The 14,791-nt window shown below is 35.5% G+C and overlaps 1 long non-coding RNA gene across 7 annotated transcripts; it reads left to right on the top strand.

The window, feature by feature from the left end:
- The first annotated feature begins 10,915 nt into the window (after positions 1-10,915).
- Positions 10,916-13,428, top strand: LOC145160488 (uncharacterized). 7 transcript variants are annotated; one of them, XR_013738131.1, is made up of 4 exons: positions 10,918-12,058; positions 12,645-12,740; positions 12,807-12,944; positions 13,164-13,428. It is a non-coding gene; the product is annotated as an uncharacterized LOC145160488 (long non-coding RNA). The 7 variants fall into 7 exon arrangements; XR_013738127.1 differs by having other exon boundaries at positions 10,916-11,440; positions 11,565-12,944; XR_013738129.1 differs by having other exon boundaries at positions 10,917-12,058; positions 12,645-12,944.
- Positions 13,429-14,791: the final 1,363 nt, after the last annotated feature.

Raw genomic sequence — 14,791 nt, 5'->3', positions numbered from 1 at the left:
CAGTTCCTTTGTTAAGGCAACCGCTCCCTCATTATCGCAGAACAGTTCCATAGGCTCCTCGATGGTTGGAACAACTCCGAGATCTCCAATGAAGTTCCTTAACCAAGCTGCTTCTTTCGACGCTTCACTCGCTGCTATGTACTCTGATTCACAAGTAAAATCAGCCACCGTATCTTGCTTGGAACTTTTCCAAGTAACTGCTCCTCCGTTCAGTAGAAATACCCAGCCTGATTGAGAACGGAAGTTATCTCTATCCGTCTGAAAGCTGGAATCACTGTAACCATCTACTCTCAAAGTATCATTGCCACCAAGTACAAGAACCCAGTCCTTCGTCCTTCGCAAATACTTGAGTATGTTCTTTACTGCTATCCAATGAGCTCTACCCGAGTTTCCTTGATAGCGACTGACCATGCTCAAGGTAAATGCCACATCAGGGCGAGTACATGTCATAGCGTACATGATCGATCCGACAGCGGAAGCATAAGGTACACGACTCATGTCTGCTATTTCCTCATCTGTACTCGGGCATTGAGTCTTACTCAATTTGGTATTGCTTTGGATAGGTAGCTCTCCCTTCTTGGAATTTTCCATACTAAACCTCTTTAGTACCTTATCCAAGTATGTGCTCTGACTAAGTCCAAGTAGTCTCTTCTTTCTATCTCTCAATATTCTAATCCCAAGAATATAGGCAGCTTCTCCAAGGTCTTTCATGGCAAAACACTTTCCAAGCCAAGACTTAACATCTTTCAAGGTTGGAACGTCGTTACCAATGAGTAATATGTCATCGACATATAACACCAGAAAAGTTACTATACTCCCACTAGCCTTGATATACACACAAAACTCATCTTCACTTCTAGAGAAACCAAACTCTTTGACTTTCTCATGGAAGCAAAGATTCCAGCTGCGAGATGCTTGTTTCAATCCATAAATGGATTTCTCAAGCTTGCACACTCTATTGGGAAACTTTGCATCAACAAAACCCTCTGGCTGATTCATGTAAACATCCTCAGCCAACTTCCCGTTAAGGAAAGCAGTCTTGACATCCATCTGCCAGATTTCATAGTCATGAAAGGCAGCTATGGCGAGCAATATCCTAATAGATTTAATCTTAGCTACTGGCGAGAAGGTCTCATCATAGTCAACCCCTGGGGTTTGAGTGAAACCTTTTGCAACCAGTCGAGCCTTGAATGTGTGCACATTTCCATCCATGTCTGTCTTCTTTTTGAAGATCCATTTGCACCCAACTGTCTTACGACCTGGTGCACTATCAACCAAATTCCAAACTTGGTTGTCATACATGGACTTAATCTCGCTGTTCATTGCCTCTTTCCACTTGGAAGACTCTAGGCCCGCCATTGCTTCCTTATAAGTGACTGGTTCATCTAAATTTACCAGTGTCCTATCACTGATGAATGTGTCACCGTCTGAAGTAATATGAAAACCATACAACTCAGGTGGCACACTCACCCTAGTGGATCTTCGAAGAGGTAATGAGTTATCAACTGGTTCAACAGGAACTGTTTCCTCTGGCTGAGTGCTAGTGTCATCTAAGGTTCCTTCATTGGCTGACTCTTGAATTTCTTCAAGGTCAATGGTGCTCCCACTGTCCTCTTTGAATATGAGCTCTCTTTCTAGAAAGACTCCTCTTCGTGCTACAAAGACCACGTTTTCACTAGGTCTGTAGAACAAATAGCCAAAAGACTGCTTTGGGTAACCAATGAAAACACATTTCTCACTTCTAGCTGCTAGCTTGTCGTGAGTCTCTCGTCTTACGAAAGCTTCACAACCCCAGACTTTAATATGTGCCAACGAGGGAACTTTCCCCGTCCACATTTCGTGAGGTGTTTTGGCAACCTTCTTTGTAGGGACAAGATTTAGGATGTGAGCGGTTGTCTGTAAGGCATACCCCCAGAAGTGAATAGGAAGCGAAGCACGACTCATCATAGAACGAACCATGTCTAATAAGGTTCGATTACGCCTCTCAGCTACACCATTTAACTGTGGTATCCTAGGAGGAGTTAATTGTGAGACTATCCCACATTCTTTTAGATAGTCGTTGAACTTGATACTAAGATACTCCCCGCCTCTATCAGATCTAAGTACCTTTATCTTTCTGCCCAATTGATTTTCGACCTCATGCTTAAACTCTTTGAACTTTTCAAAGGTTTCTGACTTATGTTTGATCAAGTAGATATAACCATATCTGCTATAATCGTCAGTGAAAGTCACATAGAATCGATTAGCATCCCTTGTAGTTGATCTGAAGGGCCCACACACATCTGTGTGTATGAGATCCAATAGACCTTCACCTCTTTCACAAGACCCTGTGAATGGTGATTTTGTCATCTTTCCCAAAAGACAAGATTCACACATATCATCTGATTTTAGGTCAAATGATTCCAACATTCCATCCTTTTGGAGTTGGGTTATGCGTTTCTTGTTAATGTGTCCAAGACGACAATGCCACAAGCATGCCTTGTCTACACTATTAGACAAGTCAATATTAAATACACTATTTCCTAAGCTATCAACACAAGTCACTGTTTCATACACACCATCACAAGGCAAAGCTTCAAACACAAAAACACCATTCTTATAAACAGAAATTGAACCATTCAAATCATTAAAAGAATATTTAAAACCTTGTCTGAACAATGCATGAAATGAAATAATGTTTCTCGTCATCTAAGACGAATAGCAACAATTTAATAAATCTAATCTAACATCATTACTAAGCAAAAGTTGGTAAACTCCGATCTTGGTCACTAGTGAAGACTTCTTGTTCCCCATGATCAAGTTTATCCTTCCTCGCTCTATCTCCTCACTTTCCTTTAGCCCCTGCTGAAGATGGCTTTACTTTGCCATCTTTGATATCTTGCAGATATTGTGGGCAAGATCTCTTCCAATGCCCCTTTTGATTGCAATAAAAGCAAACGGCCTCTTTTGGATCAGAAACATGAGGAGTGGTAGCATTGGGCTTAGCCTTTGGGCCATTACTAGATGACCCAGCTTGAGCCTTGCTCTTCCAGTTTTGCTTAGGGGGACCTTTCCTCTTTTTCCCCTTTCCCTGTCCAATAGCCAAGACAGGGGCACTTGCAGGTGTGGAGGCTATACTTTTACCCTTCATCCCTGCTTCAGCTGTCTGCAACAAGTTGTGCAATTGGGCCAGAGTCTGCTCAGTGTTGTTCAAATGGTAAGTTAGAATAAACTGACCATAACAATCAGGTAGTGAGTTCAAGACCATATCAATGGCCAATTCCTCATTAAAGTGAATGTTGAGCTTGACCAAACGCTCTATGTAGCGTTGCATTCTTTGCACATGAGACACAACCGACTCCCCTTCTTTCATCTTGCAAGCCATGAGTGACTTGGCTACTTCAAACTTTTCTTGACGAGCTCGCTTATGGTACTTTTCCATAAGGTCCTTGTTCATCTCAAAAGGCCAGTAGTCCTCATAGTACCTCTGCAGTTTTGGGGACATGGTTGCCACCATGATGCATGCCACTTTGGTAGCATCATCGTAATGTTTCTTGTAGGCAGCATATTCTTCAGGAGTTGCTTTTGACTCATCAAGTTCTTTGAGCTCTTTTTCAAGGACATATTCTTTGTCCTCAAATCGAAGCGCCATCTTGATGTTTCGCATCCAATCGTTATAGTTAGAGCCATCCATAACGACTTTGGAGCAAATGTTGAGCAAAGAGAAGTTGTGGTTGGAGGAGGATGAAGCAGAAGTGTTTCCAGGAGTAGACATCTGAAAAGAAGGAAAGTTTTAGTTAGATTTCAAGATACCTCAATATAATAACCCAAAGATATAATATCAAGGTTAGGATCCAACTATGAAGATTCACAACTTAGAAATGGGATGCCGAGATCCAAGTGTAAATTTCATAAAGGTAGGTGAATGACGATTCACCAATTCCACCATTAGACGAGATAAACGAAGTGAAATTCCTAATTCTTTTGAGATACATTGAAACTATTCAATGGCATGTTTTAATCTCAGATTATGCTCTTCTATTTGTGACTGGGATGCCGAGGATCACAAACAAGATGTGAATAACCATGCAAATGTGCTTGGTAATCTCATTGTCTTTATCATTAACTATTGATGTGTTGGTAAACCACACACGCTCCATCAAAATGACAATTATGAGATACCCATTACTACTCTTTATTAGTGCCTTTTAGTCTGCTGGTTAACCACACACGCTCCACTAACGACCAATAAAGCATAATGTGCAATTTCATGGATTAGCATACTTTTCACATTTTTCCTAAAGTAACTAGAGTTGGGATTTTGTAAAATAATGTTCTAGTACTTTGTTTAATAACATTATACTTTTAATGAGATGTAGTTGTCCTATCAAATCCGTTCCGCTAACGACCCTCCACTAATCAAGGAGGCGGTGGGTGAGAGTGGACACCCATTCAACTACCATTTTATAGGCAGTTTCCTTATACCCCCCTTATAGACTAGCTTCGTGAATGAGGCATACTAGCGATTTGACTGACCATATTCTTATACATATATAATATTAAACTTTTAATTATAATACATATATAAGGTGTGTTTTAAACATTTTAAAACTTTAAGGTTTATATAAATTTCGAAATTTAAACTATTAATTTAAATTTAAATAAACCAAATAACTAGATTTAATATTTATCTATTAATTAACTTTTAATCAATTTATTAAATCTTGTAAGGATTATCTAATTAAATTAAACAATTAATTTAATCCTAATCCATATCCCTTCTAGATTTCGAAAATATGGGGATAGGATAATTTCCTTATTTTTCTCAATTATCCAATAAGGCAACTATTATCCAAAACAAGGAAACCCTAAAAGGCTAGCATATTTCGAAATTTAAGGGGAGGAGGCTAGGGTTTCCAAAACCCTAACCCTAATTTCGATTAGGGTTCATGGAGGCTAGGGTTTTCGAAAACCCTTTGAACCAAAACCCTAAAATCGAAAATTTTGGCCTTTAGGGTTTAATGGCTATAAACCCTAATTTGCAATTCAACTATTATAGCAATTCAATTTAAAACAAACAATGGCTCTGATACCACTGATGGGTTTTAGGTAAAACAAATAAACCAGAAAACAATTCCTAAGTTCACATGCAACCTACTTTGGATCTATGTTTTAACTATTGAACATACAACTTTGAATTGCAAACAAGAACCCTAGAAGAGAGAGGCTAATTTCGAAATTAACAAACTAGGGTTTAAGAGTTACATACCTTTCAATTGTTATAGCAAACAATTGATAATCCTCTTGATCTTGATCTTGATCTTCTTAGAAGCTTAGCACCACAAATGTAATGCCTCTAATGGAATCACACCCAAGAACTAGCAAGAAGGAAACTTGAAGGAGAGAGGGTAGAGAGAGTATGCAATTTCGGCCCTAGGGTTTCTTCAAAGAAGTGGTGACTGATTTTGAGAGCTGGGAGGCTCCTTATATAGCTGAGGGATCTAGGGTTTAGGGAAAACCCTAATGCTCCTTTGCTTAGGGCCTAAGAAAACCCAAGGGCATTATCCAAAGCCCCCTTGGACGAAATCCTTAGGGTTTCCCCTATAGATTTCGTCCACCTCCTTCCAAGGAGGTTCTGGAGCCTTCCACTCAACTATCTGATAATTGCAAACTAGTCCCTGCACTTTATAATTAATACTTTTAACCCCAAAATTAATTCTGATTAATTTCTGGCTAACTATTAATTAAACATAATGATTTCTAATTAATATATTAATCTTTTATCATATTAATAAATCATTTATATTAATTTATTAATCTTATAAATTAATATCTCTCCTTTCATAATTTCCTTGTCCAGTTGCTAGGTTGAGGGCAACCCAAAAGGACTGTGCTGCTATCAATTCAAGTACATACCAATTATAGTTATGGGCTTAGACACCTAATCCAACAAAAGGGGTGATGGAGGCTGCATAAGGTTGTTTAAATAGGGTGCAAACCCTCAGATTAGGGTTTTGTCTAGTCAGAGCCTACTCGTCGAGTCCGGGACCCGACTCGACGAGTCCATCACTTAAATCACGCATCTCATCCCGCTTCTACTCGGCTAGTTGGGCCTTCAACTCGCCGAGTCCCAGGCCAAAATGCAAAATCACTTAAATAAAATACATACCAGGAACCAGGTGCTACATATGGTCACACTAAATATTTGTGTGTCCATAGGGCAGTTTTGTACTAGTTGTACTTAGTTAACGCAAGAAAAGAAAAGAAGTTAGTATTGGTTGTTTATGGTCATGTACCTTTTATTATGTGTGTCAAAATATGATGAATTGGTTTTGAGAAGAAACAAATATTGTGAGTGCAGGTAGCATTTAGTTATGATTACAACTATTGTATGTGTCTATATGTAAATATAGTTATAAAAGAACAATAATGTCTTATTGATATAATTAGGGGTCGTTCATTGAATATGTTACTATAATTATGTAATGTTCATTCTGGTTGTACTATTGTATTTGTAGGTTTAAAGAATAGTCTTCATAAAATGAAAATTTGTTGCTATAAAACTGAAATTGTTTCCTGGTTAAGTTATTATACAAAAAAATGACAATTTTAGACTTTTTGGAAGACTCATAAATTTCACCATTTTTATCTTTGATATCATTTGGCAGAATAAAAAATGAATAAAAAGGTCAATCATGCCATTTTACAAAAGTACATTGCTTTTTTTGCAATTAAAGGGTTGTATAAATTAATGAAAAAAATTGAATGAGAGTTTTGTAAAGTTACCTCAACAGAAACATACGGCTATAGGTATTTTATGGTCACAACTAAAGGAAAAAAACCATGTCTTATAAGTATTTTTATGGTGATAGTTTAAGTTATTATGTTTGTCCAAAAATATATAATGGTCACAGTAAAACAAAAACCATATAACTGTTAGTAATTAATGGTCACATTTTCATTAAGAAAAGAACTATTACATATCATAAATTCATAATTGATATTGTCTTGGTTAGAAGAGTCATGTATCGAGAGCTAATCACCATTACAATTTATAGATGTCTTCTTCTAGAATATGGCATCTATTTTTACTACTCATTCCGAAGCCTTAAAACCAAGATTTAACTCTCATCACTTATTCTTTGTCCGCCAAGAAAGTATCCCAATCCAAGCACAAACCAATCTTCCGCTTTGGCCCCAATAGTTAAAGTACATCACCTGGCATATAGACTTGTCAAACTTTGTTATCTTCATGTATCTGACATTAAACCCTACTTAACAACATATTTACAATTTATTACTCGTAGTAGCATTATACTTTACATTTTACCCATGATAGCAACACACTTCAACTTTTTTAGCGATACTAGCAATTTGCAACATGTAATACCAACATACTTATAATTTATTACTCATAATAGAAATGTACTTACATCTTTTTATTGATAATAACATGTTAAAAATAAAATATAATTCTTAAATTGATAACATATTCCTATTATGAATAAAAAAATAAAGTACATTTCCGAGAGTAAAGTATATATCCATTACTTGCAATTTCCCCTTTGCTAAAAAAATATCTTTTGTAGGTTTTAGGTTTTAAAGACTCACCAATATCCAAGTCTTCTTGATTTATCTTAATTGTCTATGGTTGTAACAGCAATTATACAAAATTATGACGAAAAAAAAAACATAGATTTAGCATATATAGGGAATGTCTGCATATTAACTAAAGAAACAAAGCTTTAACATATATAGGTAAATAGGTACTTTAATATAAGCAAGTGGCAAGTAATAAACATGTTAGATTTGGTTATTTTAAATAAATGGTTAGTTCTATAATGTGTGGACAATGGATACGTTATATAAATTAACAGAAGAAAAATAATAAGCAATTTTGAAGCTTCTTAAAACTGTTTTAATAGTATATAACCAGATTATGATAAAATAACAAAAAGATGAAACTTTTAGTTGATAACCATCATAATAAATAGGCAAAAAGGAACAACTTTTTAAAGTTAGCATCAAATTTATAATCTTGCTTTCATTAAAAGATGAACTTTTAGTTGATAACCATCATAATAAACATGAATAATCGAATTAAAAAAAAATAAAGTATAGAACCATTAAACATTTTGATCGATCAACATGATGCCAGTTAGGTGTTTCTCAAGCATCACTCTCTGGTAATGAAATTGCAAATTGCAATCGTCAATTTTAATCAAGAAACAGAACCATAACTATCTTTAACTTCAAAAAAATTACTAGAAAGAAATAAATTTTGCATACCTGGAATGTTAAAGAAGAAATATCTGCCAATCGACTCCAACAATAATTGATACTGAAGCCTCTATTTATAAGAAAACTTGTAATATTAGGTCTAGCCAGAAGTTAGCAATTAAAATAATCAATAGAGAACATACAATCTCTGATGTGGAGGGCAGACATGTTAGGGTTGAGTGGAGCACAGAGCAATGATGAGCAACAAAATTGGGAGGACCACAGAATAAGGCACGATTTCAGTTGTCACTGCAACTTCAGGGTGACGTCGTCGCTCTTCTGTCGTTGTGGGTCGACCTCTGCACCATTGCCCGTGGGCGTTGCCTCTTCCCCTCACCGATCTTGTTCTTTCTCCTTCTAAATCTCTCTCTTTCTCCCTTGATTTCTTCTGTTATCTTACCCTCCCTTCTCTCAATATCATCTCTCATATCTCAATTTAGCGAACACACACCCAAATTGGCGGTGAATGTTGTCAACTATAGCGGGAGAATGAATTTGAGGGTGCCTGATGCTTAAATTTTTGTTTGAATGGGTTTTAAATTAACCACTTAAAAAGGTTAAATAAGACTTTACTGTTAAAATTCTATATATATATATATATATATATATATATATATATATATATATATATATATGTTCAATCGAAAACATTTCTTACTGCCAGAACATTTGAGAACAAACTTAGACCACGTTTGAAAATAAAAATTTAATATTGATATGTTTATTAATTTTTTTAATATTCAATAATATTATTATTTAGAAAATAAAAATACCCCATCCAACCCCCCACCCCGCCCCACCCACTGGTGGGTGGTGGTGACGGATAATGGTTGGTTTGTGGTGGTGGGTGGTGGTTATGGTTGGATATAGGTGGTGGGTGGTGGTGGTTGGCGCCATAGTTGTCAAAATCGCGATCCTGATTGTAGGATCATACGATCATATGTATGAAAATTGATCCGTATCGTAAACGGGTTGTATTTAGGGTAGGATCGTAGGTAGGATCGTAAGATCGTTGGTAGGATCGAGATCCGATCAGATCCTACCTTCCCTTGATTTTATTTTTTGATTTATTATTATTTTTTTTTGCAAATGAAATTTTTTTACCCCTTTATGTCTTTTACCCTTTACCAATTTACCATTTATCATTTTGTATTGTGACTTATGACTAATATTTTAAAGTTTTTATAACTTTTGAATGAAAAATTAAATGTTTGAAATATTTTTCATGATTAAAAATTATAAATTAAAATTATATTTTATTTTGTGAGATCTTAGGATCCCGATCCCGATCTTGAAAACCCAAAAACGATCCTGGGTAGGATACCGATCTTAACAAACTTGGTTGGCGGTAGGGGCAGTGGTAATGGTGGCGAGTAATGGTTTTGGTGGATGTTAGGTGGGGGTGATGGTAGCGGGGGTGGTGATTGCTGGTGGGTGGTGATGGTGAATGGTGGTGGGTGTTAAAGTGTGGATAATGGTGGTTGGTGGTACTAAGTGATGGGTAGTGATAGTGGTAGGTGGTAATGATGGTGGTGGGTGGTGGTTACGGGTGGTGGTGATGGTGATGGTGGTGGGGGTGGTTTTGATGGGTGGTGGATGAGGGTTGGGGTGGCGGTGATTAGTGGTAGGGGTGGTGCTGGCGGGTGGTAGTGATGGTTGTGTTTGGTTGGTGGTGGGTGGGGGCGGTGGAGACAGGTGGTGGTGATGGGTGGTGGCGGGTAGTGGGTGGTGGTTGTAGGTGATGGTTGGTGGCGGTGGCTGGTGGTGGTTATGGATGGTGGTGACGAGTGAGAGAGAGAGTGTGTGTGTGTGTGTGTGTTGGCTTATGGTTTATGGCTTATGGCTTATGGCTTATGCCTTATGGTTTATGTCTTATGGCTTAAGTCTCAAAACTTAGGTCTTAGGGTATGTCGCTTATGACATAAGGCATAAGGCATACTTAGGGTCTCGACTTATGTGCAAAGGCTCACATCCACTTACTTCACGCCAACATATATACTCCTACCCACCTCACCCATATATCACCCAACCTAAAATCCACACCCACAAACACACCCAACCTCAAGGAAAAACTCAAAAGAGCTTTCCAACTAATCTGCAATACCACCAATAAGGCCCCATGTCATACAATTATCAAATACAGGTTAAACAAAATAGGAAAAATATGAAATATTTGGTCTTTTATCTATCTTAGTAGATGTGAAGATTTTAGTCATGATTGGTTTGATCCTAATAAACTTGGAGTAGATGGTTTGATCTCAATGCCACATCTACCACTATCTTCACAATTAGTCAACACCACCTCCTCATTGACCCCTTTACTATCATAACCATCACTAGCACATATTTTGATGTCACCACTACAACTACCTCTGTCACAACCATCGCCTCCACCACCTATAATTTAAATAATCATTTTCATGTGACATGCAAATTTTTGTAACAGACACATGTAATATATATATATATATATATATATATATATATATATATATATATATATATATATATATATATATATATATATATATATATCAAAATTTTCAAAATGAATATATTCAAAAAAAAATTTAAATTAAAGATTTGTCAAAAATTTCAAAATGAATATATTCAAAAAATTTTAAAATCGAAGATGTCAATCCTGAATATTGAAAATTAACTCACATCCCGCTCAGGTTTCCAAATTCCCATTACCCCCAACATAGTCTAAACCACTATGGTTCGTTCTTTCGTTTTTCTCTCATGGGGTCATCGTTACTTATCCGTCCCTCCACCGTGGCTCCTCCATATCGCTCCTTAGCCCATATCGTCGATCGTGTTTCCCCTAGCCCCTGTTCATCCTCTGTTGGCTGCTTCAAAATAGTATAAAACCGTCGATCTGGGCATAAGGTGCCAAGTCAGATCACGAATCGAGATGGGATGGAATTAAGAATTCCAGGATCGTTGCCATTAGGCTCCTTCCGTCTCCTATCAGAACATTTTTCAGAGAGTTTCTCACGAAATAGCCCCATATCCCCATTGGTGTTTCTCGGTTTTTTTTGGTCTTCATCTTAATGGTACAAGAGGTTAGAACCCTATAATCGAGTGTAAAGGTAAGCCCTAAACATGTTTTATTTGAGATTGCTGATTAGGTGATACTCTTGTTGATAAGTTAGGAGTTGATCTTCCATTCATGTTCAAGGTGATTGCTATTTCATCCTCCATGTTTAAATATGATGTTTTTGATAAGTCGTTCCACAAATTTGTTCTCAATTATAATTAAGAACGGGATATAAAATTGTTGAGGAATTTCTTTTTGTTTTCAGGTTTGATTACATGCAATCACTACATTCGATTGGTATTGATTTCATATGAGCTTGCTAATGATCTAAATCATGCTTAAGGGAAGTGTCAATACTGTAGATTTAGAGATATATCTCTTCTAATTATGATTTATATCTTCCTATTATGTTTTAAATCCCTAAATCTCTTCTTATAACGCTTTAATTTGGTCTGATTATCAAGAAGTGGAATGTTGAATGTTGTTTCTTTCATTAAGCAAGTCAAGGTCAGTCCTCATTACTTTATATTACTTCATTACTATGCAAAAAGACATAAATGCCCTTTTGGTAATAGATCATAATATGAGTTGCAGTTGTCATCTACTAGGCTTATCATTGCAAGTACCTTATATTTTCTATCCATCAAACTCTGGATTTCTGTCCTATATCATTAATTTTGATGGTTTTTTTTGCAGTTTCTGCATTTGGAATTCGATGCGTTTCTTTGATACCACCACTCCTCACCGGCCCCTTCATAAGTAGTTTTCTTCTTCTATACATGGTTTTCTATTATAAGTAAAGCTACGACATTTATTTCTTGTATATATGTGGTTGTTGCACATCAAATTTGCTTTCAATCAAAATTCTAAATTGGCATACATGTTTTTAGATTTTATCTAAAAAACGTTGCTCTCATGCTTTTCCCTAAACTTATCAATTTAGGGCTGTTTGGATTTGCTTTTCCCTATTTCTTTATATTTACTAGGTTATTTCAAGTGAGAAGATTGTTGGAAGTAGTGAAACGACTCCTGTTAGTCTCAAAACCAATAAACCATCAGAACCTGTAACACCAGTATATTATCATCTTATAAGATCATCGTTGATATAATTTTTGTTGGTACTAATTTCTGTTTTTTCACCTGGGACTTTAACTTATTTAGTTTATTGCAAAACCCATCAAGAAACCAGTTCAAACCAAATCTGCTACTACAACTCCCGATACAGAATTGATTTCCATGAAATCTGCAACAGTAGTATATACTAATTTTACAGTTTTCAATACTTTTAATTTATCTTTTATATTAAAATATAATTTTACATATATGTCTTAAATCTTTATATTAGGCAAATACAAAAACCACCAGAAAAATTGTTGAGTCTAAGACTGCCACTATCAATCATGATATACCAACAGTTTCACCAAATAACCCCCTTCACTAGGTCGGTGTTTTTTTACATGTTGAATATACATTTTTTTTCTGATTCTAATATTACTTGTCATTGTAGCCAATAAAGTGTAGTCTATCATATCCGTATAAAAGGAACATCGTTGCTCGTGGTACCGTTCACTTATCATCAGAAAGACAATTCATTCATGGAGTTCCTCTAGAAGATGATTTGTATAAAGTTTCCATTGATGAAGGGGTAATAAAACATGCATTTCTACCCCATAAAACTGGAGAATTCACATTAGTTGATGATTCATATAAAAGTATTGTTCCATGGCCAAAATACCTTGTGCAAACCGAGTCAAAAGTTTGTTTAATTATGTTCACTACTTTGTGCATTACACTTTATTTTCTTCATAAAGTAGTATACTAAGTTTATGATGAACTCATTTTTTTGGTTTCAATGTTGTTATAGGTACCAGAAATTATATCACATCAAAACTCAACGAAAAGGAAACCAACTTACATATCATCTGATGCCCTTCTCAAGAAGACAAGGAGCAATACAAATAAGATGAATGCCTAGTTATGTTTAGGTTTTGGTTTATGATGTGTTTGATTTTTTTACCATTATTTAAATTCTTGAAATTAGGACAATTTTTTTTTTGGTATTTTAATTAGGAATTTAATGTATGGATTTGGATTTCAATTATTATTAATATCAAATTGCTTTTGTTTCATATTGTTGGGTTTGGTTACTTTAATTTAAATTATTTTGATGTGTCTACAATGTAGAAAATGTAACAATAAATAGTAAATTAAAGTGGCTTTAATATAAATTTGGCCATGTTTTATAGGGTTTCAATGTCTCTAAAATTATACAATGGTTACTTTACATCATTTTTTTAACGTGTGGCTAAATGGTTAACAATAGCCATAATATACAAGAATTATGAGACTACAGTTGTTTTAAAATGATGTTTATTCTAAAGTTTTTGTGACTAAGTTAAACAATAACAACATGAAAAACAATTTATGTGGCAAATAAATACCATAATTGATTGTTGTTGAGACTAAATACTAGCAAATCGTCACTTACATCATTAATTATATGTGTCCATTTACCGAACATGGACATGTTCACCGTAATTATATGTGTCTAAAATATACCCAATAGTCTTAATATGATACCGAATAGTCCTTAATTTTAACAAAATGTGTGTCTTTATAGTACTTATGATCGTATTTCACTTAATTGTGTGTCTCTATACGATAGGCTATAGTCACAAAAATTGATTGTTTTTTGTGACTAATTATTAGCAATTCGCCACTTATGGAATTAATTACATGTGGCCATTTAGCAAACACGTACATGCTCACCGTAATTACATGTTTACAAAAGATACACAATAGTCTTAATAAAATTTAAACTGTGTGACAATATAAAAGAAAACAACTACACTAAAACATCATGAATGTCGCAAGTTGGTGATATACAGTCACCACATTTACTAAATAAATGTGTCTACTGACGGTTTAACGCTACAATATTGGATATTTAAGGAACAAAATTCCGTACACATTTGCCACACTTTTATAATACGGCCACATGTTTCATATCATACGGACACTACATTTTAAAGTGACCATAAGACCCATACGATGGTGTAACCTTCCGTCACACTTTCAGTGAAAAATAAAATGTCACTATACGTATATGGTCACACTTTTTTGGTGTGACTGTAAGTCATTTTTCTTGTAGTGGATGTTGAAGACAAACTCGAACCGAAAAAAAGGCAATTGACGGCATCACCCAGAAGGGGATGATGCTAACGATTAATCTTGAAAATGTAACATCCCAAAAATTAGAGTAAAATTTTCATTTTTCCAAAAGAACTCAAGTCAATAATTGTTTACAAAAACGTTGTTTCAAAAGTATAGTTCGTAAATCAGAGTATCCCAAAATCCAATAACATAAAATCTGAAAGATGTGAACGATCACGCCTTTTGCTTTTCCCGATCATCTGAAGTACCTGAAACCATAACAAACAATTGTAAGCACAAAGTTTAGTGAGTTCCCCCAAAGTACCACCACAGAAACAA

This window comes from Lactuca virosa, chromosome 1, assembly GCF_052849685.1.
Source record: "Lactuca virosa cultivar CGN04683 chromosome 1, Lactuca_virosa_CGN04683_v6, whole genome shotgun sequence".
Taxonomy (NCBI): Eukaryota; Viridiplantae; Streptophyta; class Magnoliopsida; order Asterales; family Asteraceae; genus Lactuca; species Lactuca virosa.
The sequence above is the reverse complement of the archived record's forward strand: the minus strand, read 5'-3'. Positions and strand labels throughout refer to the sequence as shown.